This window comes from Aethalodelphis obliquidens, unplaced genomic scaffold, assembly GCF_003676395.1.
Source record: "Aethalodelphis obliquidens isolate GAN/ISIS:26980383/991018 unplaced genomic scaffold, ASM367639v1 scaffold79, whole genome shotgun sequence".
Taxonomy (NCBI): Eukaryota; Metazoa; Chordata; class Mammalia; order Artiodactyla; family Delphinidae; genus Aethalodelphis; species Aethalodelphis obliquidens.
This window is the reverse complement of record NW_020838023.1, coordinates 5760245-5787073: the sequence shown is the minus strand read 5'-3', so window position 1 is coordinate 5787073 and position 26829 is coordinate 5760245. Positions and strand designations below refer to the sequence as shown.

General features: G+C 41.1%; 1 protein-coding gene across 1 annotated transcript in view; it reads left to right on the top strand.

Annotated features, from left to right (window-relative positions):
- EXT1 (exostosin glycosyltransferase 1) overlaps positions 1-26829 on the top strand; it is a 292828-nt gene that overhangs the window by 7349 nt on the left and 258650 nt on the right. The window lies entirely within an intron of this gene.

Below are 26829 nucleotides of genomic sequence, written 5' to 3'. Positions count from 1 at the left end.
CTTTAATGCACAGGGACTCCCTCAAAACTGCAAGATATTTGTCCAGTGTCTTATCCGAAGTCGCCTTTATTAGCTCATTTAAGCCTTTCGACAGCAGTGTGTAAAGTCCCCACTTTACAGATAGGAGTGCAGGCCCCGAGAGGGTTAAGTTAGGAGCCACGGTCACATCTGGTGAGGAAATGGTGGTGTTCAAACCAGGCATCTTGGATGTCGAAGACAATGCTCTTTCCTCTAAAAAATGTTACCACCTTAAAGAATCAAACAGAATTTCTACCTGTTCACAGTTCTGTATCAGTGAGTTTAGTGTGATTTGGGTGTTTGTAAGTCATATCTTTTTTTTTTCCCCCTACTGCTTTCCTTTATAAACATGCTTCCCAAGGAAAAAATTTGGCTAAGAGATGTGATAAAGACGGCCCTGAGTTGACACTTAAACATCGAACTCCTTCATCTCGTCCGTTCAGGGAATGTTATAACTTTGACTATGTAGATTCTGCCTTTCATGTTCCCCTAGAGCTCTTCTCAGAAAAGTGAGGAAGTGAATCATGTGTGACCTTTGCCCTCCTGATAGCACCTTGCAGGGTTTGCCCTGTACTAGATGTCAGTGAACCCATGAGGTGGTGCAGGAGTGACCGTTGCCCCAGGTATAAGGTGTGACCCGGTAGAAATGGGAGACGCACTGGAAGATTCCATTTCTGACAGAACAGGCCAGGTTTCTGGAGTGTAGCATACCACTGCTCCTAGGCCCTGAGGCTCCCTGTAGAAAAACAGTGGTTAAAAAATTATAAAAATTGTACAGAGCCTCTGCAGAAAATGCAAAAGAGATGAATATGAAAAGAAATTTCTTCTCTAGTCCCGACAATGAGAGCTAACCACTATTATTAAACTTCAGTAGTTGGCCTGTTATAACCCACATATACACCTCTGCGATTGATTATGTCATTCTGTGTCTGCATATCCAAGTACCTTGTATAGATATGTTAATTATTATTTAATTAATAGTAAGTAATGAATTTGACACATTTTCCTTAAGTGTCTTGTTTGTGCCAGACACACAGGTGTTGGGGCTGGGGCCGCCCGGAGTGAACAAAACAAACTCCTGGCCATTCTAGTCTGTTGGTTTTATAAAGTCCGACTTTAAATGTATTTTTGCATGTTGCTTTTTTCTTAACATTATCTCAGAGCTTCTTCCTCTCCTACAAAAAAGGAAAATCCTATTAAAATACTAAAGTAAGATTTTTTTTTTTTTTGGTACGTGGGCCTCTCACTGCCGTGGCCTCTCCCATTGCGGAGCACAGGCTCCGGACGCGCAGGCTCAGCGGCCATGGCTCACGGGCCCAGCCGCTCTGCGGCACGTGGGATCTTCCCGGACCGGGGCACGAACCCGTGTCCCCTGCGTCGGCAGGCGGACTCTCAACCACTGCGCCCCCAGGGAAACCCTAAAGTAGGATTTTTAATGGCTGCACGGTTCTTTTTAGTAACTCATGGCTGTTCCATAGTTGATTTGCATTTTCTTAGAGATTTGTTTCCCATCTTTTCTTTTATTATACATAAGTCTGTGATGAATTTCACTGTATTGAGGATTTGTTTTCTTCTTAACTAAGGTCTCTCTCTCAGAAAACACAGCACTTCCTCCCTCTTGACCCACCCCCCCAGTCCCTTTTGGAGGAATAGCAATTTTTGAGGTGAGTCTGAGCACCCATTTAGCAAAGTAGCCGGCATGAAATGACTGCTTAGATAAACATCTGTAGGTGTTAATTGGTCCTGCGGCTGGGGCTGGGCGGGGGAGGGGGTCTTTGAAGCTCCCACAGCTCCGTTCCCTTTGAAGTTTCATTTTTGCTGGAGCCAGAAACGTTCGTGTGTCTCTTACTGAGCAGACGCTTCCTCCGTGCCTTCTACAGCCTCTCCTGGGATCTCAGAATCTGTGGGCCTGACCTGGGTGGGTGTCAGTTTTGTAAGTTAATTGTGTCAGCTGCTCAAAGCCCTGGTCTCTTTTCTCTTTGGCTGTTGAGTCTGCGGTCCTTTGGAGGTGAATTGAGACACGTGGCTTTACCTCTGGACCATCCAGGTCAGGTCTGGGATTCTAAGTGCAAATGAGGCACTATTCTAAGTGATTTAAAAACCAAGACAGAGGGAATTCCCTGGCGCTTTCACTGCCAAGGGCCTGGGTTCAATCCCTGGTCTGGGAAATAAAGTCCAGCAAGCCTTGCTGAGTGGCCAAAAAAAAGAAAAAGAAAAAAACCCAAATAAACAAAAAACCAAGACAGAAAACAAGAGTGAGCCAAACTGTTTACGCCTAGTTAGACTTTCTTTGCCATTGTAATTGCTTTGAGCAGCAGTGAGATTTGTGGAGAAATCCTTCCTTGTTTTGTGTACCCTCTTGTCTTCTGTGAAGCCCTTTAGGAGAGGGCGATGACCCTGGACCAGGGAAGTCACTGACCCACACACATTCCTGGACTAGGTGCTGAACCTTTCAGCCTCATTGTCCACATCTGTAAGTGGGGATCGTAACACCTCACAGGGTTGTTGAAAGATTGAAAGGAGGTAGAGTGGGTAACTGCTTGTAATGCAAAACCTTGTAAACGCTCATGTGCTCTACCAGGTGGTGGTGTTTATTAAAAATCATCTTCCTGCCATTTTCTAATCAACCACAGAGGTTTCCTTAGTTTCATAACTTGGCTCTTTACTAAGCCACAGAAATAAGTGCTCACCTCTTTCTTGATACTTAATCCCCAGAACATTGTGGTAGATGCCCTGGAAGGCTAGCCATTATTTCTGTGGGCTGTGGAAAGACCTAGATGGGGCCTTGGAGCTTGCAGGTGGCCTGGGGCAAAGGTGGGAGCAGGTGGAGGGTGGGCTCAGGCACTGCGTTGACTCTGCATCCCCCAGGTTCCCTGGATGACTGCTCTAGGAATGCAGGTTATTGCTTCTGCAAGTGACTTCTGTGCTGCATCGCTTGAGGGTGATCTTTGGAAGGCTACCTCGTATGAATGGGCTGGTTCGACAGGCCCTTAGGTTGCAAAGAGCAGAGCATCACTCAGGCCACCTTAAGTCACAGGATTTATTGTGAAGGGACATGGAACAAAAACTGCACTGGAACTGTTCCAGTAAGTTCTCAGGACCCAGCACAGTCACTTGGGTCTGCTCCTTTCTTCCCGCTCTGGACCTTCACCTCTCCCCAGACTGGCACCTCTGTCGCGGGGAGTGTCTGCCAACTACTGGCCAGTCTTTCCTGAATTCTCTCCTGCAGGCCCTGGAGGAAACCAGCCTGACTGGCTTTACTGGGGATACTTACTCCTTCGGGTGACAGCCATTCCTATCAGGCCACGTCTCTGGGTCTGGTGGTGACCTCATCAGTTGAAAGACTGCCCTGTCACATTGTCATTCTTGATTGAATTGGTGGCCATCCTTTTGCAAGGAACAGCCTAAAGTTGCTTCCTGAAACGGCACTGTGGTTAGGGGAAGTTGTCTGTGGCAGGCACTGTTGAAGCCATATCCTGTTGGCACTGACATATTGGAGCCCGGTTGATGATGATGGTGATAGCAACTAATATTTCTTGAGAGTGTACTGTGTGCTGGGTAACGGGCAGTATCTTCTTTAATCTGTATGTCCACCCTAGCAGGAAGATACTCATTTGAGATGCAGAACGAAGTTCAGAGAATCTTTAAAAGTGACTTGCCTAAGAGCACACAGCTGGGACACAAACCGAGGGCCGTCTGACTTCTGAACCTGTGTTCTTCACCACGGCATCGTACTGCTTCTGCACAGCTGGAACTGATGTCATGAAGACCACACACACATAAACAACAGTGTGATTGATTTATAGGGGATCACTTGTGTTTCTCACCTAGAATTTATTTAATCTTACTGGAGAAGAGACAGTTCTAACCAGTGTGGTAATCTGGTTTCTCAGCCCACAGTAGATTCAAAGCAGTGAATTTAAAGAGAGAGGGATTCTTGCAGGCAGAGCTGGGAAGAAGGGACAGTTGGCAACCCAAAGGGAAGGAAGCAGGCCAGAAAAAGATAAAATGTAACACCCAGAAGAAGTAAAGAAGCCCTGCAATTTAAGAGCAGCTGGCCCAGAGCCCGAGTGTGTCCTACGGACTCCCCAGAAGCGTGCCTTTGAGTCCCGCCACCTAACACCATGCCTGTCACCAACCAGAGCTTCTGTAAATATTTGATAAACTGTACCACGGTACAGCGCTGACCGTGAGCCATCTCTTGTGTACGCTGGCCTTTGTTTAAGAAAGTAGAGGAACAAATAATGAACTTTATAACTTTTTTGAACCCTATGGTTAAAATAAAAATATTTTGGTGCCCCCTAGATAAGCTGTCCGTTTGAAAGCTTATCTACCAAGCTTAGCAAGTTCCCCGAGGGCTCCGGATACAAGGGGTAGTTGCATCCTTGGAGTCTGCATCAGAGTTCTGGTATTTGTTGCTAACTCAGACTTCTGGGGTTTTATAATACATATCAATACTTTAATGAGAAATATAAAGTTTTCTGGTATTGTCATGTGGGCCTGTGATGCTAGTTATTCTTGACCGACTAGTGTTCCAAATGACTTGGGCCCTGGGCTCCGGGAAAGAGTGGCGGCAGGTGTGGAATATGGAGGCTGGGAATTAGAGCAGGGGAGGCGTCCCTAAGGGGAGGAGGAGCCTCTAGTCTGTTGCTTGGAGGCTGCCCTTGTAGGTGTGTTGGGGCGCATGTCCTGCTTTTTCTGCATTTCTAGGGATGCCCCGGATGGGAACTGATGTGTAGAAATCTGGAATGGATTTCGCATGTCCTATATGTATTCCAGCACCCTGACAGATTGGTGGAAGTCACCCACAGCACCACTGATAAAAATAGGACCATGCCGCTATCCTAGCTGAACTCACCTTGGAGGCTTCTCCTAATTCATTCATACGCTGTGAAGGTGGGGCTGGTCCAGCTCTACCTGCCTTTGCATCCCCAGCCCCTTGGCAGAGCCTCATTCCTCCTCCTCCTCCGTTTCCCCACATGCCCTCTTCTCTCTCTCTCAGAAAACTGTCGCCCAGCTTCATTTCATTTCTTCCAGTGTCACTTCCTTGATGCCCCAGACTTGGTCACATTCTCCTGTTAATGGGCTCTTATAGAACAGTTAATACTTGCCACGGCTGTGGTTCTTTATTTTTTTGTTTGTTTGTTTTTCCGGACGCGCAGGTTCAGCGGCCATGACTCACGGGCCCAGCCGCTCCGCGGCATGTGGGATCTTCCCGGACCGGGGCACGAACCCGTGTCCCCTGCATCGGCAGGTGGACTCTCAACCACTGCGCCACCAGGGAAGCCCATGGCTGTGGTTTTTTTCCATTTATTTAACTCTCTGTTTTTCTCTCTCCCCAGTAATTTTACAGGCCCAGAGGGGAGAATTCATGTTGTTTTTCATTAAATTTACTCAACAGATACTTATGAAGCACCTACTCTTTCCAGGCACTGGGGATTCAACAGTGAACCAAACAGACACACATCCCTGCCCCAGGATGGTCCCAGTGTAATGACTGGAGGCTTTTACCATGTCAGTTATGGCCTGTGTTAGAAGGTGCTTGATGCTGGGAAGAAAAGCAGTATATGGAAAGGGGTGAAGGCAGTGGGTTTCAACCCGGGGAGCTTCTGGAAATGGGGCATGGGCTCTACTCCTGGCCAATCAGACTCTCTGGGGATGAAGTTCAGGTTTTCAAATAGCTCACCAGGTGATGTGAGAATGGGAATGGGGGGGTGGTTACAGTTTAAATATGGCGGGAAGGAAAGCTCTGTGGGGAAAGTGACATTGAACTCACTCACTGCTGTGTCTTCACAGCCTAGCACCATGCCTGACCCACCCATACTGGGCACTCAGTATTTGCTGGATAAGTGAAAAAAAAATTACATTTATTTAACCAATCGAAATACTGTTGACCATACAAGGTATGGGTTCTGCAGACGTCACTGTCTTTGGTTTACAGCCCAGGCCTTCCCGTGTTTCCTCCAAGTTCATCTTTTGATGATTTACCCAGAGTTTCTTTTCATTTTCAAAGGGGATGTTTCTTCCAATAACCTTTTTTCTTTTCTTTTCTTCCAAGGTAGTTTCTTTTCTTTCTTTTTCTTTTTTCCCTGTTCTGTTGGATATGATATCGGTAAAACCTAATTAAAATGAACTGACGGGCTTTACTGCATAGTGTGAAGCTAAAGAATTTATTGCTACAGGAGAAACCATCATGGTCTTTTTGTCATCTAATTTTAACAGTCTGTAGATATTGGGACTTTTTGTGCCCCCTTAATTGCAATTTTTCTCCCAAATGGTAGGTCAAATATAACTTCTGGCTTACATTTCCTGCTCAGGTTACATCCCAACTCTGTTAACTGATATTAATTATATATAGTAACAGAGTAACATAGCTTAATTGAGCTATCAGGCTTCTAATGAATTCATATTGAGATTTATCATTTAATTAAAAAGCAAAGGGGAAAAAAAGCAAAGGGAAGGTGTTCAGTTGTTTCTCCCATTGGCCTCCATTTCCTGCATTTAAAATCTCCTCTCTTTAGCTTGTGGAATTGTATGGATATTACATAAACGTATTCAAGGTGTATAGATTAAAAAGGAGAATGCACTGGATCCCAATTACGTGACTTCCTAGTAGGTCTTAAAAATGGATTCAGATTTGGTGGCAATCGTATGACCCTTGATTAACTATCAATTATGTTTTATGTTTTTACAAAGCTTGGTAAGGTCATTTTCCAAAATGATTTCGAGGTCTGTATATCTGAACCAATCTGAAAATCTAATCAGAGGGGATCTAATACTGAAATACTTTAGCTTTACTGAGAGGCAGAGAATAAATTTTTCTTGTAAACACCATTTCTTATATGCTATGTGCTCCTTTAAAATTCACACTGCATTACAAAAGCTGCCTTTAAGCAACACCTTTTATGATAACTGCATTTTTAAGTATGCAAGTGTAATGTTGCAAACCTGTAAATGGAGGGCAGTCAGTCTTTTACTGATTCGGAGACTGGAAATGTATAATATTTTCTGTATTTAGATTGTAGAGTTATATTACATGTTTTTAAAAAATTGAACAGTATTTTATATGAAGATAAAATTTAAGTACCTCAATGTTTACTGCAGTTCAAAGAAAGAGTAGTATTTTCCTGCACTTATTTTATTTTTTTATAAATTTATGTATTTATTTATTTTTGGCTGCATTGGGTCTTCGCTGCTGCCCGTGGGCTTTCTCTAGTTGCGGGGAGCCAGGCTATTCTTCGTTGTGGTGCGTAGGCTTCTCACTGCGGTGGCTTCTCTTGTTGCAGAGCACGGGCTCTAGGCCTGCAGGCTAAAGCAGTTGCGGCTCGCGGGCTCTGGAGCGCAGGCTCCGTAGTTGTGGTGCCCGGGCTTAGTTGCTCCGTGGCACGTGGGATCTTCCTGGACCAGGGCTCGAACCCGTGTCCCCTGCATTGGCAGGCGGATTCTTAACCACTGCGCCACCAGGGAAGCCCCTGCACTTATTTTAGACTTAGCTATGTCTAAGGAGTAACCCAAGTAGGATAAATGAGGGCAAAAAGGATTCAGTATCAAAATAATTTTTTTTAATTGAGATATAATTGATATATAACATTGTATTAGTTTTAGGTGTACATCATAATGATTTTATATATATATATATCACCAAATATGTTATATATAGATATATTGTAAAATATATATACATATTGCAAGTGATATGTAAATACATATTAGCAACATGTATATGTTGTGAAATGATTACCACAATAAGTTTAGTTAATGTCCACACATTTTTACAAATTTTTTTCTTGTGATGAGAATTTTGAAAACTTACTCTCTTGTTAATTATAGACACCATTACATCTCTAGGACTATTAATCTCATAACTGGAAGTTTGTACCTTTTGACCACCTTCACCTGTTGACTCCCCCGACACACACACCCCCAGCCCACTTCTGGCAACCACCAATCTCTTCTCTGTGTCTTTGGGGGTTCTTTTTTGGATTCGTAAGTGGTGTTCAGATGGTGTTTGTCTTTCTCTGTCTGACTTATTTCACTTAGCATAATACCCTTAAGATCTGTGTTGTCCCAAATGGCAAGATTTCCTTCTTTCTTAAGGCCGAATAATATTCCATTGCGTATATACCATAGTTCCTTTATCTGTTCATCCACTGATGGATATTCAGGTTGTTGCCATGTCTTGGCTACTGTAAATAACGCTGTCAGAATAAATCTTAAGTTTCTATAAAAATAAGCTCAGAGATTGAGCACCCTTAAATTCCAAGTATGAAGTAGCTATTCTAGGGGGTGTTGGTGACTCTTTGAGCCTCCCTGGGCCTCAGTTTCTCTTAACTGGTTTTCCTGCACAGAGTCCTGTGAGTTCATCACCACTTGGGGCTGTCAGGTCTGTGCACACATGTGTATGTCTATGCATCTGTCCTTTGTTTGTCTGAGAAGGAGCCTGGTGTTCAATCATGCTATCATGGTGTCAGTTTTATCTGGAGGGAGGAGAAATAAGATCATGGAAGTGACCTTAAAGGTCTAGTGTAACTCTTGTATTATATAGATAAGGAAGTAGAGATCCAGGGAAGTTGGGCAGTTTGCCCAAGGTCATGTAGCTGGTTGCGACAGAACAGGGAATGGAGCACACATCTCTTGACTTCCAGCCAGGTATGGCGTGGAGGTCATGCACCCAGGCTCTGGAAACTAGGGGCTTGAACGTGGATGGTGGCTCTGCCACTGGCTGGGCACCTTACTTCTTTGCTTCCATTTCTTCACTTATAAAATGGGGATAATAATAACTCCCATTTCGTAGGGTTGTTACTGTGAAGATTAAGTGAATGATATTACGTGTAAGATGCTTAGAACGGTGCTTGGTACATAGTAAGTACTCAGTCAATAACCATTGTTACTGTCATTAACCTTCCTGTTCCATTAAACCACGTTAGTCTTGTCCAATTTCAGATTTACCATTTGTGTCTGTTTATCATTGTTTTCATTTCATTTCTTCCATTGGACCTATCTGTTTACAGCTCATTATAACTGTAGTGTGCAATGTGATACATTAGCTTGCTAGTCACATAAAAGTTCAAGGTGGTTTGGCAAGTGCCCAGAATTCCAACCACCTGTTGTAACTGTTGCCAAAATACGATAGATTTTCATTTCCCAGAAGTTGTTCCACCGAGGGTGCAAATTATTTATATGACTTTATGTCTTTAAAGCATTTTTTTTTTACCAAAGCACATATCATGTTTCCCACCTGTTCCGAGAAGCTGAGCAGTCACGTGGGTCTTCTTGTTCCTGCCTCTTGAAAAAACATTAAAACAGTGGCAGATGTGCCAGTGGCATCACCTGAAATGACTTTCTGAGCTAAACCTGCATGAGACAGAGAAGATAATACGATTTTTTTCTTCTCTCGCAATGCAAGGAGGCGAAAGAGCGATCCCATCACGATGGGGTACTTTGCAAATCGGGAAGCGATAACAGTGAATAACTTTCTACTTTCCGCAATTTGCATGGCTGTTAACGATTGATGGCTTGTTTTAGGACGGGCATTATCAGCTGCAGCGGGACCCAGACCTCTGGACCCTTTCTGCATGCTAAGTTGAAGCAGTGTGTTACCTACCCTTGAGGATAAACTTCTAACAGCAGTCTGGGTTAACGTTAGGGAGGAGATTTTAGCCTGTGTTCTGAAGATCTGGGAGGTTTCAGACCCATTGTAATTTATATTTTCATTCTTGCTCTTGGGAGACACAGCTGCAGTTAGGAACAAACACCTTGTATGAGCTGTTCTGTAATAACCGTTTCTGCCACCAAATCCAGATGTGATCTGATTCCTACTGGATTCCACACTGGAGCAAGCCTTGCTGTGATGGAGATGCACTGCAGGTCGCATCCTGTCCCTTGGCACGTTACCACATTCCCCCAACCCAAAAGCCTGTTAGAACAGGATTATATCCTTGTCGTAAATCACAGAATCATATAGAGTGTTCCCTAACAGCTTTTGCAGAAGAGACTCTAGGGAACAGTTCATTAAGTATAAGTCAAGTGAGACCTTCTACCATAATTTCAAACATGACTGCAGACAGCAAGCAGTTGTGTATTTTACGTACAATAGCGACACTAGGCCTGTATTTACTTGTAGGTGGAGGAAACATTCAAAATCCATTTTTTTTTTTTTCTGGGAACATTACTGTGTCAGTGTTGGATATTGTTTTCTACCAAGAATCAGATGCTTTTTTTTTGTTCCCGTCTCCTTGTTGTCTCATTTCTTCCTCACAAAATAAAAATTGCCCTTCTTTCTCCCCGTAAGCTGACTTACAGATTCAGGTAGCAGTTGAGATAAAAGTACCGTATCGTATTTCCAATTAACTCATTTAATTAGATGAGGTGAATTAATTGGATTTTTTGACATGTCTCTTATTAAAGTCTAAAATATTTGCTTTTGGAATTCCCAGGTACCGTGACTTGGGAGCTTTCTCAGTTTGCTTCCTTGATTCAGGACTGGTGTAAGACGTGTCATTTGAAGCCTGTCATTTGAATTCCCCTTGGGGGAATAAAAGTGGCCTAGTGATTTTTCAGATAGTGGAGCATAAATCAGCAGGCCCAGGGCGTTCCCTGGTTATCACCAGGCTCACCAGCAGAAGCCTGGATTAAGCATTGCTCTGTCCACACACAGCAGATGAGATGGTAATCTAAGGGCTTGTTTCCATCACGTGTGGATGGACTCTCTGAAGTTTCTTTCCCCCCCTCTATTCTCTCACCCTGTATAATTTTAGGTGTCTGCAAGCTTTGAGGGGCCTCCTTATGTCCTGTCATTCAGGGCCTGGGGAAATTCTGGAATTTAGATTGGGGCAGTTTTAAATCGTAGATCATTCTAAGATCTTGCATTATAATTATTTAGTTTTTGTCTCTCTAGGTGTATTCCTGGGTATAGCTGGTTCATTCTCCTCTGTACCCCAGAGCTCTCCCCCCACTGCAGTATTTGGATTGATAGGTGTTTAGTTGAATCTTACTGCATTTGGTTAGCCCATTGTAGTTCTTTCTTTGGTTTAGAAATTCCAGAACCCAAACAGATGCAGGTAAGACTGGCATATTCTGGAATTTTTCATCTTTTAAAAAATTTTTTAGTTTTTAGTGTTTTAGTTTTAGTTTCCTTTAGTATCTGTCTTTTTCAAATATAGATCAAGGGGCCAGACCAAAAAATTTACTGGGATCAAAGTACATAACACCTCGTTTTCATGGTGGAAAAATACCTGATAGGCTCTTTCTCTGCCATTTGACTCCAAACACCTTTTTTTTTTTTTTTTTGCGGTACGCGGGCCTCTCACTGCTGTGGCCTCTCCTGTTGTGGAGCACAGGCTCCGGACGCGCAGGCCCAGCGGCCACGGCTCACGGGCCCAGCCGCTCCGCGGCATGTGGGATCTTCCCGGACCGGGGCACGAACCCGCGTCCCCTGCATCGGCAGGCGGACTCTCAACCACTGCACCACCAGGGAAGCCCAACTCCAAACATCTTTTGATCACAAAGTTATTTGGATGTTTCATACTTTATGTTCTACTTGGACTTAAATCCGTAAGTCTTATCTCAAGACTTGTGTATTTGTTTTTTTATCTGTTTCCCTGGTATTAGCACAACACTGAGCATTCAGTAGCCCCTCTAGAAATGTTTGTTGAATGAGTGTCTTTTGGTCACGGTGGCCTGTAAGTGCAGAAAGAAAGACTTTTGGAACTTAATAGACTTCTTTCCTTTTGTTTGGAATAAGCAACCCACAGGGGATGTTGAATAGAAAAAATAAGTTTACAAGAATTTCCTTCCCCCGCCAACCACTTGAGCTTCAATATAATAGGAATGAAGTTAGAGATTCACCAAAATCAGGTGACGATTTGCAGCTTTGAAATAACTTGTGCCTTTGACTGTCACTTTAGCTATGAGTAGGTTCCCGGTCATAATTCTGTAATATCCCAAAAAGCCTGCTTTATGGACCTTGAACTGCACTCTATTGTCTAAGGCCTCAGTTCTTGGCCAGGTATAGCTTCTATTGCTTCAAAGCTCACTTCCTCCTGGAATGCAGGCCAAGAGAGTGAAGTCCTTGTAGAGACTTGTGGTGGACCCTCCAGGCAACTCCACAAGAGAAGAACCCTCTGATCACTCCTTTGGTGTTTCGACTGCCCCCTCCAAGAAAGGGACCAACTGTCCTGGTCCCTGGGACCAGGACCAGAACCTCAGTCCCCATTGTCTGTTGTTGAATGGGACACTGCATGCTGTGCTCAGCCAGCTGCTCATGGTGCCATCAGCTTTCCTGGAATCTAATCCCATCGCAGGGACCATACAGAGGAGGCCCAGGGGTACAGTTCTGCGGCCTCATCCACCAGAGGCGGCTTCCCACAGGTGGGCTGCAGCTTCCAGGGTTCATCCCTAGGCTACTTCGTTCTTTTTCACAGGCCTTCTGTTGCCACTTACGTCTCTGCAGAGCAGCTCCTGGCACCTCGCACTCCCACTTGACGAGGATGGATTTTACATACCTCTTTTTCCTGGGTACTCTCTAGCTGTTAACAAGGGACCATCAGAGGCCTTTCTTTGTGGCTGTCCACAAAAGCCCTCCCTGCAGTCTCAGACACCCCGCCCTACTCTCTGCTGCTTCCTTTTAGTCAGTCTTTTTTCAGTAACCCTCCCTCCCTCCTGTGAAGGCTGTGTTCACATGTGTGCACACGCGTGCACACACTCTCTCTTCCTGTTCCCTGATTCCCTAACCCTACGTCACCCCTCCTACTGCCATTCACATCAAGCTGTTCTAGCTCTTAAGGGTTCTTATCTCAGAAGCTCGAGTTTACATTTAACTTTTAAGGGAGAGCCACCCAAGGGTACAGCGTAAACCATACTCCAGTGAACGTTTGGGAAATTTTCTTTTTGTGATTGCAGATTGCAGAAGTAATATTTGAGCATTGTTCAAAGTGCAAACGTTATAGAAAGTGAAACTTACCTGTAACACACTCATATATCATCTTGAACGGTTGAGTGTATATTTCTTTTTTTCTAGGCAGGTGACATATTATTTATTTTCTTGAAAATAGGATTATTTTATACACACACACATATCTCCTCCTTTGTAATTTCTTTTTTTTTTTTTTTTTTTTTTGCGGTACGCGGGCCTCTCACTGCCGTGGCCTCTCCCGTTGCAGAGCACAGGCTCCGGATGCGCAGGCTCCGCGGCCATGGCTCACGTGCCCAGCCGCTCTGCTGCATGTGGGATCTTCCCGGACCGGGGCACGAACCCATGTCCCCTGCATCGGCAGGCGGACTCTCAACCACTGCGCCACCAGGGAAGCCCTGTAATTTCTTTTTTTAATCACTGAATTATATATCCAGCATTGTGCCATGTCAGTACATATAAATATCTCCCTCATTTTAACAGCTATAAGGTATTCCGTTGTGAAAATAATTCTTTGATTAGGTTACAGTAGAGTATAAAATGTGGCATTTGACTCCTGATCACAGTCTGTCTTTCTGTATATTTACCCTCCATTCTTGGTCTGAGAAAAAGGAATATACTAAGTATACTTTTAGCATAGTGAGTTTTTTTGGGGGGGATAACTAGTTTAAATGTTCTGTTTTCTCAGTTGTCCATACCTGTTTAAAAATCTATTTTAAAGGTTAAAAAGCCTTAGGATTTTAATTGCTTTTTTAAATATAAAAATAATATACAGTTTAGTTTGTCAATTTAACTAAAGGACCAAAGTCCATTAACCGAAAAGACGTAAGTCTCATGTAAAGGAATAAAGGAAAGCTTTCCCAGAATGAGGACCACTCTGTGATTCAGAATTGCAGACAGTGAAATTTGGGGTGTGACCCCTTAAATAAGTGTGATTTGGAAAAGGTTTCTAGCACTGCTTCACATAGTGCTTTCAAAATGTCTGTTTATTTTCTCTCTTGGCACAAGTGAGTACAAATTATAACTGGGTAGATGATGTCAAAGTCTGGGACCAGGGTAGAGAGTGGGTCTTACTCTGATTTGATCAAAAGCAAACAAAGCAAAAGCAAATGGAAAAAAAAGTTAAAATTTTCTCATTGTGGGACTAAAATGCTACATGCTGAATTTTCACTTTCTGATTAGAACTGACAGTTAAACAGATATGATTTACGTCTTAGGGGTCAGGAAGAAACTGTCAAATTTTAGTTTGACTGTCGTTTTCTCTGTCTTCCCCACTTTTTTTTTTTTTTTTTCCTTAAGCTTGGCTGTATTAATCAGATAGAAGCCACTGTTTGACATGTCCTTCTGTGGTGTTTGTAGATTAAGTCAGAACCGTGCCAAAAATCACTTGGCATTTTTCCGGTGGAGCAGAAATGAACCTGGTTCATTCCATCTCAACAGCTTTACCCAAATGGTTTAGAGTAGACCTGCCTGATTTCAAAAAGGAGGGCTAATGTGGGGTCTGGTTTAATACAGGTGCCATTTTTCCCCCTTCACCTCCAGGGTTTATGTTTCCGTGAACATTGGCTTTAATTTACCCCAAACAAGCCTATGAATGACCTTGCTGTAGTGTCTGTTGCTGATTTCAACTCCCAAGTAAGAAGCCAGGGAATGTTTTCTTTCTCAGCTCAGCAAAGAGGGGAAGGGGGCTCTTCTGCAGTTGCTTTTCGATGCATTTACTTTCTACCTGCTGGCTTCAAACAGTATTAATTTTTATGTGCTCCTTGTGCATTGTGTTTAATTAAAAGCAGTTCTATTCGCAGAGGTACTTGTATGATTTTTTTTTCCCTGAAATGAATAAAACAAATAGGCATCTGGTATTTGTTTTGTATAATACAATCCCCATAAAATGAAGAGTAATGAAACATAATGATCTGTAAAGGCTTGTTTTGTAAGCCTGAGAATGGGCTTGTTTCTACCAGCTTTTTAAATTCTACTCATACAATAAAGAATCCCTTTGTACATTAATACATAACAACAATAACAAGAAAAGCTTCCCAATTAAACACATGAATCCAACTTATCTTTTATTAAACACATTTTTTTTTTCTGTTATAGTGTGGATGACAAAAGTTTGTCATGTGTTTGCCTAGTTTACCTAGTTTTCTCTGTAGGTAAACACATTGGTCTGAATATTAGGAAATATTCACTTCCTGTTTGATAGTCTGTTCAATTGGTATAGCTGTATTTATTATTTTTTCCCCATCATTAAAGAAACAATGTTATATCAGGTGTTGATTTTTTGTGTGTGTGTGTTCTGGTTAACTGGGTTTTATTGGTTTTGTTTTGTTTTGTTTTTGATTTTTTTTTTCAGGTCACAGACCACTCTGTAGATTCTAAAACCTTCCTTTCAAAAAAGTGCACGTCAAACTTTTGCATACATTTTGATAGGGTTTGCATATTTTCTGATCTTTGGGTAAAGACCCCTGCCAATGCCTGATAATTATTTTGAAAACTGTAGTTATAATCTGAAGCTAAGGGACTTCCCTTGGTGGTCCAGTGTTTAAGACTTTGCCTTCCAATGCAGGGGGTGCAGGTTCGGTCCCTGGTCGGGAGCTAAGATCCCACATACCTGGTGGCCAAAAAAAAAACAAACCCAAACATAAAACAGAAGCGATATTGTAACAAATTAAATAAAGACTTTAAAAATGGTGCACATCAAGAAAAAAAGTATCTGAAGCTAAAGTGTTACCTTCAGTATATGAATATCTGATGAAGGGAATTTGCTCAATGGTTTTGCAGCATTGGATTTAATTTCAGGGTTGGGCTTCTTTCTAGGAATGGAGGAGTACTCCTGTCTGAGAAAAAAAACCCTCAGATTTTGGGAAGTATAAAAATTATTAATTCAGAGGTGGATTTGCTGTCACATTGGATGGTAGTGCGTATATCCCTGGGGGCTCCTGTTCCCAAGACTGTTTTTATTGTTCCTATCCACTGCTGGGCATGAGCCTTGAAGTGGTGAATTCATCCTCTGAGGTTGTGTGTCCATTGCTGCAAGAAAAAAAGAAGCAGTAACAAAATCATGCAGCGCAGTATTTCACAGTGACAGTTTTATGTGGTTGTGTGATGCTGCAGAGTATTGTATGTGATATCGACCCTTTTCTTTTGAGTCAAAGCCCAGGGTTTTATTGGAGAAGGGAGGCTTCAGAAATAACTGAGTCTACCACACAATTAAGCCCCTAAATAGTTATCCCATTCTGTCTATTATTAAACTAATTGCTTACAGGAAGTAGTAAAGTACATATATCTATTATATAGTACATACACTTATATCCAGCTTGAGTAATGATTTCTAATTCTAGACTTCTAACCCTTTTTTACCTTACCTTTTGGCACTGAAATTATACTGAAACATTCATATTATTGTGAGTGCAGGTGAATTAAAAAGACTTAATACTTGGTTTCTCTGTTGTCATCTACTGGAGAATGAATAGCTTAAAATAAGAGCATCAGTTCCTCATCCAGAGGGAGGCTGAATATTCCAATTCTAGATCGGCAGTTACTTTGTGTGCTTATTTGAAATACCATTTTTGAACATACTTGGCAACTTAAAGTACCCAATTAGAAAGCTCTGTGGAAAGAGGAAGTCTGCGGGTGTGCAATTAGTCCTTAGGATTCAGAGCATTTCCTTTATGTGTGGAAGGCCATAATATGAAATCACTGGACACAGTAGCTTTATGCCAGGAGCTTAGAATAGAAGGCATTTTCAGGATGGATTATTTCTGTACTCTGGCTCTTCAAATGGTTTACCTAAAGAGGCTTCCAACTCTGTAAAACTACTGATGGTGTGAAAAAAAATTTGGTTCTGTGCTTTCACAAAATTTTAGGTAATTGATAGCCATAACTAGCCATATAATGAACAATATACAACCATTATACAAGAGTTGCTTAAGTTCCTAGACGCTTTATCTGATTGACAACCTCACTCCTCCCACCTTTTATTTTATTTTTAAAGAGATAAGGGTTAGGTGCCAGAGAATTCGCCAGATATGGTATTGTTCCTTACAAAATAATTCAGTCTCACTGGGTAGAGCCAGATGAGCTGTACATGCTGAGATTATTTATAGTGTGTATGATAGACTCCAAACACACACTAAGCATTTAATAGCTTTCCTTATTTACAAGTCAGATTCACCTAAGGGATATTATTCTTTTATTTCTCTGGTGATTGAACTGTTCCTTTAAAATAGATCATCAGGGAAGATATAGAGTGACACAAAATTTGTTGGCGGTGAAAATGCAGGACAGATAAGCCTTTTCGTTTTAAATGCTTTGCAACGGAAAAGATTCATTTTATTTAAGTAAAAACACTGCTTTTTGCCTTAGTGAAGTCACATACACACCTGAGTAACACAGTATAGCTAAGTGTGAGCATGTGTCTTTTATTTGCCAATTATATAATAGATGCCTTTCATTAAAGTTTGCAGGAAAGTGAATGTCTATTAAGCAAATCCTTTTTCCCTGTAACTTCTGTTGTAGAAATGGTGTTGTCTTCCACTCAGCTGTGAATGTAATGTGTTCTCAGGTAAGAATACCAAGAAGAAAGAAAGAAAGGCGGGGGGTGGGGGGAGGGGAGAAGAGAGCAAAACCCTTTCAATACCATAAATATAAAGGAAACATGAACTTTCCGATGAAGCTTCTGACTGATGCTCAAAGTATAGACTGTCATAGTGTCATAGTTAAGCTATGGTGTATGACTTTAATAATAAAATGGTGACACACAGTAGTAACCCAATTCTGAAGGTGTTGCCCTTTTTCTTCACCCTTCCTCCTATTGTTCCCTTGGGAGAGAGAACCATCACCAAGGATTTAAGCTAATAGGTTATTTTAACAGCCTCAGCATCCGTGTCTCTGTACTGTATAAACTTGACCTCCAAGTGTTGTTTTGTTAACTTGAAGATGTAAGTTGGATATACTCACCTCTTTCAAAAAACATTTTCTCCTAACCCTTCACCAGTTTGTTCCAAGATCTTTGCGTGAGGAGTGCTAGCGGGTGATGCATAATGCCTAGTGGTTGAAACACCCACACTGTTAGCGATAGAATCTCATCTCCGTTCCTTTCAATTAATGTCGATTGTGGTGCAGTGTGGATTGTAGACGGCCCTCCTTTGGGCCCCCAGCCTAAATACCTGACATGGATTAAACACTAAGTGTGTATCATCGGGAGGGAACTATGCTTAACACACACCGTCTCATCTAATCCTTGCAAAGGCTCCGCGTGGTATATATTAGGCCAGTCTCTATTTTACAGGACGGTGAGGCTTAGACTTGTTAAATGATTTGCCCAGAGTCACTCAAAGAATAAGGCAGGGTCAGCATTTGACCCCAGCTCAGATTGGGCTCTGGACCCTGGACGTGTAACTAACACCACACCCCAGGTCTCAGCCTGGGCTGTGCTTTCAGAGTCATCCAGGGACTTTGCAAAATACTGATATGCAAGGATTCAGCATCTCAAGGAGCTGGACTCTGGGCGTCTGTGTCTTGAAGGTTTCACCGGTGGCCCTGATGCTCTGTCAGGCAGCCTTGACAATGGCTGAATTCTGTTTAACATGCCCAGTTTAGTTTCTTGCTTGGTTGTTGAACTGCTGAACAAAGATCTGACCCCCACGATCTTGGAGCCTATAGTCAGGTCAGGGAGATGGATGCAAGGTGCTTGGAGCCTGCAATGTGCCAGGCTCGTTGAGAAGTCTTTAAATTTCAAACTTGGTTCTTAGATGCCTCAAGTTCAGAGTTTAGCTAAAGGCATTGTTTTATACCACAAGGAATTTTATCAAATGATATACTTACTGTAAGGGGGGAAGTCTTTCTCTCCATCTGCCGAATTCCACCAGTTCTACTACTGATTGGTCTTGCCAATCAGCTCTAGGAGGTACAAAAATTTCTTGAGCCATAAGTACTGTACTCCATTGCATATCCTGGTAACACAGGTTAAAACACTGATTGGAAGAGAAGTTTAATCATTAGTGCTACCCTCACTCTTCTGAGATTTCAGGTTTCCTTCCCTCACCACCAACTTAATTCTTTGTTCTCTGCTTTCAATTTCAGAAGAACTTTGGAATGTGTGAGAGAAATTAAAATGAAGTTGGGAGAACCAGCAAACATGTCACTGGTGGTGTGGATATAGGGACAACTTGTGAGAAAGTTATTTGAAGCTGGATTTTTTAAAATGTGGTCAGCTCATTATGCAGTATTGTAATTACATTTAGCTGCAAATGGGGTCTTGCACTGCATTTTCTGTAAGTTTGGAACTTTTTGGTTGAAGAGAATATTGACACCCACATTTTAAAAAATTAGCCCATCTTTTTCTTGCTAAAAGAAGCCATCTGACAAAAGCTCCCTGTTTTAGCATACTCAGTCTTACTATGACTTTATAATGGTTTTCTTTCTGGAGAGTTTTATCCACATTGGTATAATTGAGAAACAGCAGATAGGTCTTATTGGGAAAAAATGGAGAATGTTTCAAATAATAAAGTCAGAAGATTTCTAGTTGTAATCTTAAGACGTCTTCTCATGGTGTCTAGTTTTAGAAACAGATATTTTTCTGCCAGGTGTGAAGAACAATGCTTCTTAGGACAGTGGTGAGACGTACCACATGAGATTGTCCTTTTTTGCCTTGTATTATGGTGCATGATGTGAAGGTTTAGAAATAAACACACCCCTGGACACAACAGGATTCCGTTAAGACATTCACTATTTTTAATGCATTTTGCTATTTTGGGCCTGTCATGTTCTTTTCGCATGAGAAAAGCCACCCACTTGCCTTAGTCTGAGGTCAGATATAGCCCTCATTTCTCTATAACGGACTTGATGATGTTATGGTTTTAAAATAACTAAAAATTAACATTTCTTGTCCCCAGGATTATGATGGCAGCCCTCTATCATTTTTATGCTACTAATCACACTCCTCTTTTCAAGAACTACCCCCCTCCCCTGGAAGTTAATGACATCACTTAATACACCTAAGTAATACCTGGCTGGAATCCTGTAATGTTTTGTTTTGTTCTCAGCTTTTGTGACAGTGTTAAGAGGAAGGCAAGTAGTGTAGAGGTTGGGCTGAAAGAGGAGAAAATGGAGCAGTTGGAATCCCCCAGGGACAGAGTAAGAGCTTGTTAATACATTAGTGGTGGGAGGGCTTGTGCAGAAGATACCACTGTACAATTAAATGGGGGCTATTAAAAGCACGCCTGCGTCAATTCATTACATGACAGTTGTGATTTCTTTGTAAGCTCCTTTCCGTTTTTCTCCTCCTGGGACTCAGGAGTGCAGAGACTGTCAGGGAAGAGCCACAGTCACTTAGATGCTCGCTCCCTCACTCCCTACCTTGGCTGATTGATGAAAACACTTCATGAGGGTAAAGCCCCCCCCCCCCCCCCCCGCATACCTATTTTCATCTGTAGACAATGGGGATGAAGGTAGGGCATCCTAGGGGACCATCTGTTGGTGTGCTCCAAAGTGCACTAGGCTTTATAAGCAGATACCTGTGTAGAAGAAATCTGCTTGGCGATAAAACCAAGTGAGCTTTGTGGGAAATTTTGGGTTAGAACCTTTATACTCCAAAAGAACACTGAATTTTGTATTTGTCAATCTTATGTAAAAAATTTCAAAAATGTTTCTTTCTTAGGAAAATGATGTGTTTTAAAAATCAGTTGGAATCTGATTACCTGTATCACTTAGAACTTTAAGGCTTGAGTTTAGTGGTTAAGCGTGTTGGATATCAAACGGCGTAGTAAAGATTCTGACCTGGCATCTTTTTTTCATGTCACTTAACTATCTAAGAATATCCCACCTCCCACCGCCACCCCCCGCCCCGTTTCCTTATGGGTAAAATGGGATTCTGTAATACTATATGTCTTATTATCATTGCCTTGTGAGATTAAAAGAGATACAGAATGGAAAGCGTTTAGCACAGTGCCTGGCACAGGATAAGTGCCCCCTAAATATTAACTACTTTTTTTTTAACATCTATATTGGAGTATAATTGCTTTACAATGGTGTGTTATAACAAAGTGAATCAGTTATACATATACATATATCCCCATATCTCTTCCCTCTTGCATCTCCCTCCCTCCCTATCCCACCCCTCTAGGTGCTCACAAAGCACTGAGCTGATCTCCCTGTGCTATGCGGCTGCTTCCCACTAGCTGTCTATTTTACATTTGGTAGTGTATATATGTCCATGCCACTCTTTCACTTTGTCCCAGCTTACCTTTCCCCCTCCCCATATCCTCAAGTCCATTCTCTAGTAGGTTTGCGTCTTTATTCCCGTCTTGCTCCTGGGTTCTTCATGACCATTTTTTTTTTTTTTTAGATTCCATATATATGTGTTAGCATACGTATTTGTTTTTCTCTTTCTGACTTACTTCACTCTGTATGACAGACTCTAGGTCCATCCACCTCACTACATATAACTCAATTTCGTTTCTTTTTATGGCTGAGTAATATTCCATTGTATGTATGTACCACATCTTCTTTATCCATTCAACGGTCAATAGACACTTAGGTTGCTTCCATGTCCTGGCTATTGTAAATAGAGCTGCAACGAACATTGTGGTACATGACTCTTTTTGAATTATGGTTTTCTCAGGGTATATGCCCAGTAGTGGGATTGCTGGGTCATATGGTAGTTCTATTTTTAGTTTTTTAAGGAATGTCCATGCTGTTCTTTATAGTGGCTGTATCAATTTACATTCCCACCAACAATGCAAGAGGGTTCCCTTTACTCCACACCCTCTCTGCATATATTGTTTGTAGTTTTTTTGATGATGGCCATTCTGACCAGTGTGAGATGATATCTCATTGTAGTTTTGATTTGCATTTCTCTAATGATTAATGATGTTGAACATCCTTTCATGTGTTTGTTGGCAATCTGTATATCTTCTTTGGAGAAATGTCTATTTACGTCTTCTGCCCCTTTTTCGATTGGGTTGTTTGTTCTTTTGATGTTGAGCTGCATGAGCTGCTTGTATGTTTTGGAGATTAATCCTTTGTCAGTTGCTTCATTTGCAAATATTTTCTCCCATTCTGAGGGCTGTCTTTTCATCTTGCTTATGGTTTCCTTTGCTGTGCAAAAGCTTTTAAGTTTCATTAGGTCCCAACTGTTTATTTTTGTTTTTATTTCCATTTCACTAGGAGGTGGGTCAGAAAGGGTCTTGCTGTGATTTATGTCATGGAGTGTTCTGCCTGTGTTTTCCTCTAAGAGTTTTATAGTGTCTGGCCTTACATTTAGGTCTTTAATCCATTTTGAGCTTATTTTTGTGTATGGTATTAGGAAGTGTTCTAATTTCATTCTTTTACATGTAGCTGTCCAGTTTTCCCAGCACCACTTATTGAAGAAGCTGTCTTTTCTCCATTGTTTATTCTTGCCTCCTTTATCAAAGATAAGGTGTCCATATGTGCGTGGGTTTATCTCTGGGCTTTCTGTCCTGTTCCATTGATCTATATTTCTGTTTTTGTGCCAGTACCATACTGTCTTGATTACTGTAGCTTTGTAGTATAGTCTGAAGTCAGGGAGCCTGATTCCTCCAGCTCTGTTTTTGTTTCTCAAGATTGCTTTGGCTTTTCAGGCTCTTTAGTGTTTCCATACAAATTGTGAAATTTTTTGTTCTAGTTCTGTGAAAAATGCCATTGGTAGTTTGATAGGGATTGCATTGAATCTGTAGATTGCTTTGGGTAGTAGAGTCATTTTCACAATGCTGATTCTTCCAATCTAAGAACATGGTATATCTCTCCATCTATCTGTATCATCTTTAATTTCTTTCATCAGTGTCTTATAATTTTCTGCATACAGGTCTTTTGTCTCCTTAGGTAGGTTTATTCCTAGATATTCTTTTTGTTGCGATGGTAAATGGGAGTGTTTTCTTAATTTCACTTTCAGATTTTTCATCATTAATGTACAGGAATGCAAGCGATTTCTGTGCATTAATTTTGTTTCCTGCTACTTTACCATATTCATTGATTAACCCTAGTAGTTTTCTGGTAGCATCTTTAGGATTCCCTATGTATAGTATCATGTGATCTGCAAACAGTGACAGCTTTACTTCTTCTTTTCTGATTTGGATTCCTTTTATTACTTTTTCTTCTCTGACTGCTGTGGCTAAAAATTCCAAAACTATGTTGAATAATAGTCGTTAGTGTGGACAGCCTTGTCTTGTTCCTGATCTTAGAGGAAATGGTTTCAGTTTTTCACCGTTGAGAATGATGTTGGCTGTGGGTTTGTCATATATGGCCTTTATTATGTTGAGGAAAGTTCCCTCTATGCCTATTTTCTGGAGGGTTTTTATCATAAATGGGTGTTGCATTTTGTCGATAGCTTTCTCTGCATCTATTGAGATGATCATATGGTTTTTCTCTTTCAGTTTGTTAATGTGGTGTATCACATTGATTGATTTGCCTATATTGAAGAATCCTTGCATTCCTGGGATAAACCCCACTTGATCATGGTGTATGATCCTTTTAATGTGCTGTTGGATTCTGTTTGCTAGTATTTTGTTGAGGATTTTTGCATCTATGTTCATCAGTGATATTGGCCTGTAGTTTTCTTTCTTTGTGATATCTTTGTCTGGTTTTGGTATCAGGGTGATGGTGGCCTCGTAGAAGGAGTTTGGCAGTGTTCCTCCCTCTGCTATATTTTGGAAGAGTTTGAGAAGGATAGGTGTTAGGTCTTCTCTAAATGTTACATAGAATTCGCCTGTGAAGCCATCTGGTCCTGGACTTTTGTTTGTTGGAAGATTTTTAATCACAGTTTCAATTTCAGTGCTTGTGATTGGTCTGCTTATATTTTCTATTTCTTCCTGGTTCAGTCTCAGAAGGTTGTGCATTTCTAAGAATTTGTCCATTTCTTCCAGGTTATTCATTTTTTTGGCATAGAGTTGCTTGTAGTAATCTCTCATGATCCTTTGTATTTCTGCAGTGTCAGTTGTTACTTTTCCTTTTTCATTTTTAATTCTGTGGATTTGAGTCTTCTCCCTTTTTTTCTTGAGTCTGGCTAATGGTTTATCAATTTTGTTTCTCTTCTCAAAGAACCAGCTTTTAGTTTTATTGATCTTTGCTGTAGTTTCCTTCATTTCTTTTTCATTTATTTCTGATCTGATCTTTATGATTTCTTTCCTTCTGCTAACTTTGGGATATTTTTGTTTTTCTTTCTCTAATTGCTTTAGGTGTAAGGTTAGGTTGTTTATTTGAGATGTTTCTTGTTTCTCAAGGTAGGATTTTATAGCTATAAACTTCCCTCTTAGAACTGCTTTTGCTGCATCCCATAGGTTTTGGGCCATAGTGTTTCCATTGTCATTTATTTTTAGGTATTTTTTTATTTCCTCTTTGATTTCTTCAGTGATCTCTTGGTTATTAAGTACTGTATTGTTTAGCCTCCATGTGTTTGTATTTTTTACAGAGTTTTTCCTGTAATTGATATCTGGTCTCATAACATTGTTGTCAGAAAAGATACTTGATACGATTTAATTTTCTTAAAGTTACCAAGGCTTGATTTGTGCCCCAAGGTATGATCTATCCTAGAGAATGTTCCGTGAGCACTTGAGAAGAAAGTGTATTCTGTTGTTTTTGGATGGAATGTCCTATAAATATCAATTAAGTCCATCTTGTTTAATGTATCATTTAAAGCTTGTGTTTCCTTATTTATTTTCATTTTAGATGATCTCTCCATTGGTGAAAGTGGGGTGTTAAAGTCCCCTACTGTGATTGTGTTACTGTCGATTTCCCCTTTTATGGCTGTTAGTATTTGCCTTATGTATTGAGGTGCTCTTATGTTGGGTGCATAAATATTTTCTACTGTTATATCTTTTTCTTGGGATTGATCCCTTCATCATTATGTAGTGTCCTTCTTTGTCTCTTGCAATAGTCTTTATTTTAAAGTCTATTTTGTCTGATATGAGAATTGCTACTCCAGCTTTCTTTTGATTTCCATTTGCATGGAATATCTTTTTCCATCCCCTTACTTTCAGTCTGTATGTGTCCCTAGGTTTGAAGTGGGTCTCTTGTAGACAGCTGATATATGGGTCTTGTTTTTGTATCCATTCAGCCAGTCTATGTCTTTTGCTTGGATCATTTATCCATTTAAGTTTAAGGTAGTTATCTATATGTATGTTCCTTTTACCATTTTCTTAATTGTTTTGGGTTTGTTATTGTAGGTCTTTTCCTTCTCTTGTGTTTCCTGCCTAGAGAAGTTCCTTTATCATTTGTTGTAAAGCTGGGTTGGTGGTGCTGAATTCTGTTAGCGTTTGCTTGTCTGTAAAGGTTTTAATTTCTCTGTCAAATCTGAATGAGATCCTTGCTGGGTAGGGTAATCTTGGTTGTAGGTGTTTTCCCTTTCATCACTTTAAGTTTGTCCTGCCAGTCCCTTCTGGCTTGCAGAGTTTCTGCTAAAAGATCAGCTGTTAACCTTATGGGGATTCCCTTGTATGTTATTTGTTGTTTTTCCCTTGCTGTTTTTAATATTTTTTCTTTGTATTTAATTTTTGATAGTTGATTAATATGTGTCTTGACATGCTTCTCCTTGGATTTATCTTGTATGGGACTCTCTGTGCTTCCCGGATTTGATTAACTATTTCCTTTCTCATATTAGGGAAGTTTTCACCTATAAGCTGTTCAAATATTTTCTCAGTCCCTTTCTTTTTCTCTTCTTCTGGGACCCCTATAATTCGAATGTTGGTGCGTTTAATGTTGTCCCAGATGTCGCTGAGACTGTCCTCAATCCTTCTCATTTTTTTTTTTCTTTATTCTGCTCTGTGGTAATTATTTCCACTATTTTATCTTACAGGTCAGTTACCGTTCTTCTGCCTCAGTTATTGTGCTATTGATCCCTTCTAGAGTATTTTTAATTTCATTTATTGAGTTGTTCATCGTTGTTTGTTTCGTCTTTAGTTCTTCTGGGTCCTTGTTAAATGTTTCTTGCATTTTGTCCATTCTCTTTCCAAGATTTTGGATCATCTTCAGTATCATTACTCTGAATTCTTTTTCAGGTAGGCTACCTATTTCCTCTTCGTTTGGTCTGATAGGTTTTCACCTTGCTCCTTCATCTGCTGAGTGTTTCTCTGTCTTCTCATTTTGCTTAACGTACTGTGTTCGGGGTCTCCTTTTCGCAGGCTGCAGGTTTGTAGTTCGCATTGTTTTTGTTGTCTGTCCCCAGTGGCTAAGGTTGGTTCAGTGGGTTGTGTAGGCTTCCTGGTGGAGGGGTCTAGTGCCTGTGCTCTGGTGGATGCAGCTGGATCTTGTCTTTCTGGTGGGCAGGTCCACGTCTGGTGGTGTGTTTTGGGGTGTGTGTGGACTTATTATGATTTTAGGCAGCCCCTCTGCTAATGGATGGGGTTGTGTTCCTGTCTTGCTCATTGTTTGGCATGGGGTGTCCAGCACTGGAGCTTGCTGGTCATTGAGTGGAGCTGGGTCTTGGCGTTGAGATGGAGATCTCTGGGAGATTTTTGCTGTTTGATATTACATGGAGCTGGGAGGTCTCTTGTGGACCAATGTCCTGAACTTGGCTGTCCCACCTCAGAGGCACAGCCCTGACAGCTGGCTGGAGTACCAACAGCATATCATCCACACGGCTCAGAATAAAAAGGAGAAAAAAAGAAAGAAAGAAAGAAGAAGAAAAAATAAAATAAAGTTATTAAAAGAAAAAATAATTATTAAAAAAAATTTTAAGTAATAAAAAAAGAGAGCAACCAAACCAAGAAACAAATCCACCAACGATAACAAGCGCTAAAAACTACACTAAACAAACAAACAAAAAACCGGACAGAGAGAGCCGTAGGACAAATGGTAAAAGCAAAGCTGTACAGACAAAATCACACACAGAAGCATACACATTCACACTCACAAAAAAGAGAAAAGGGAAAAATATATATACATCG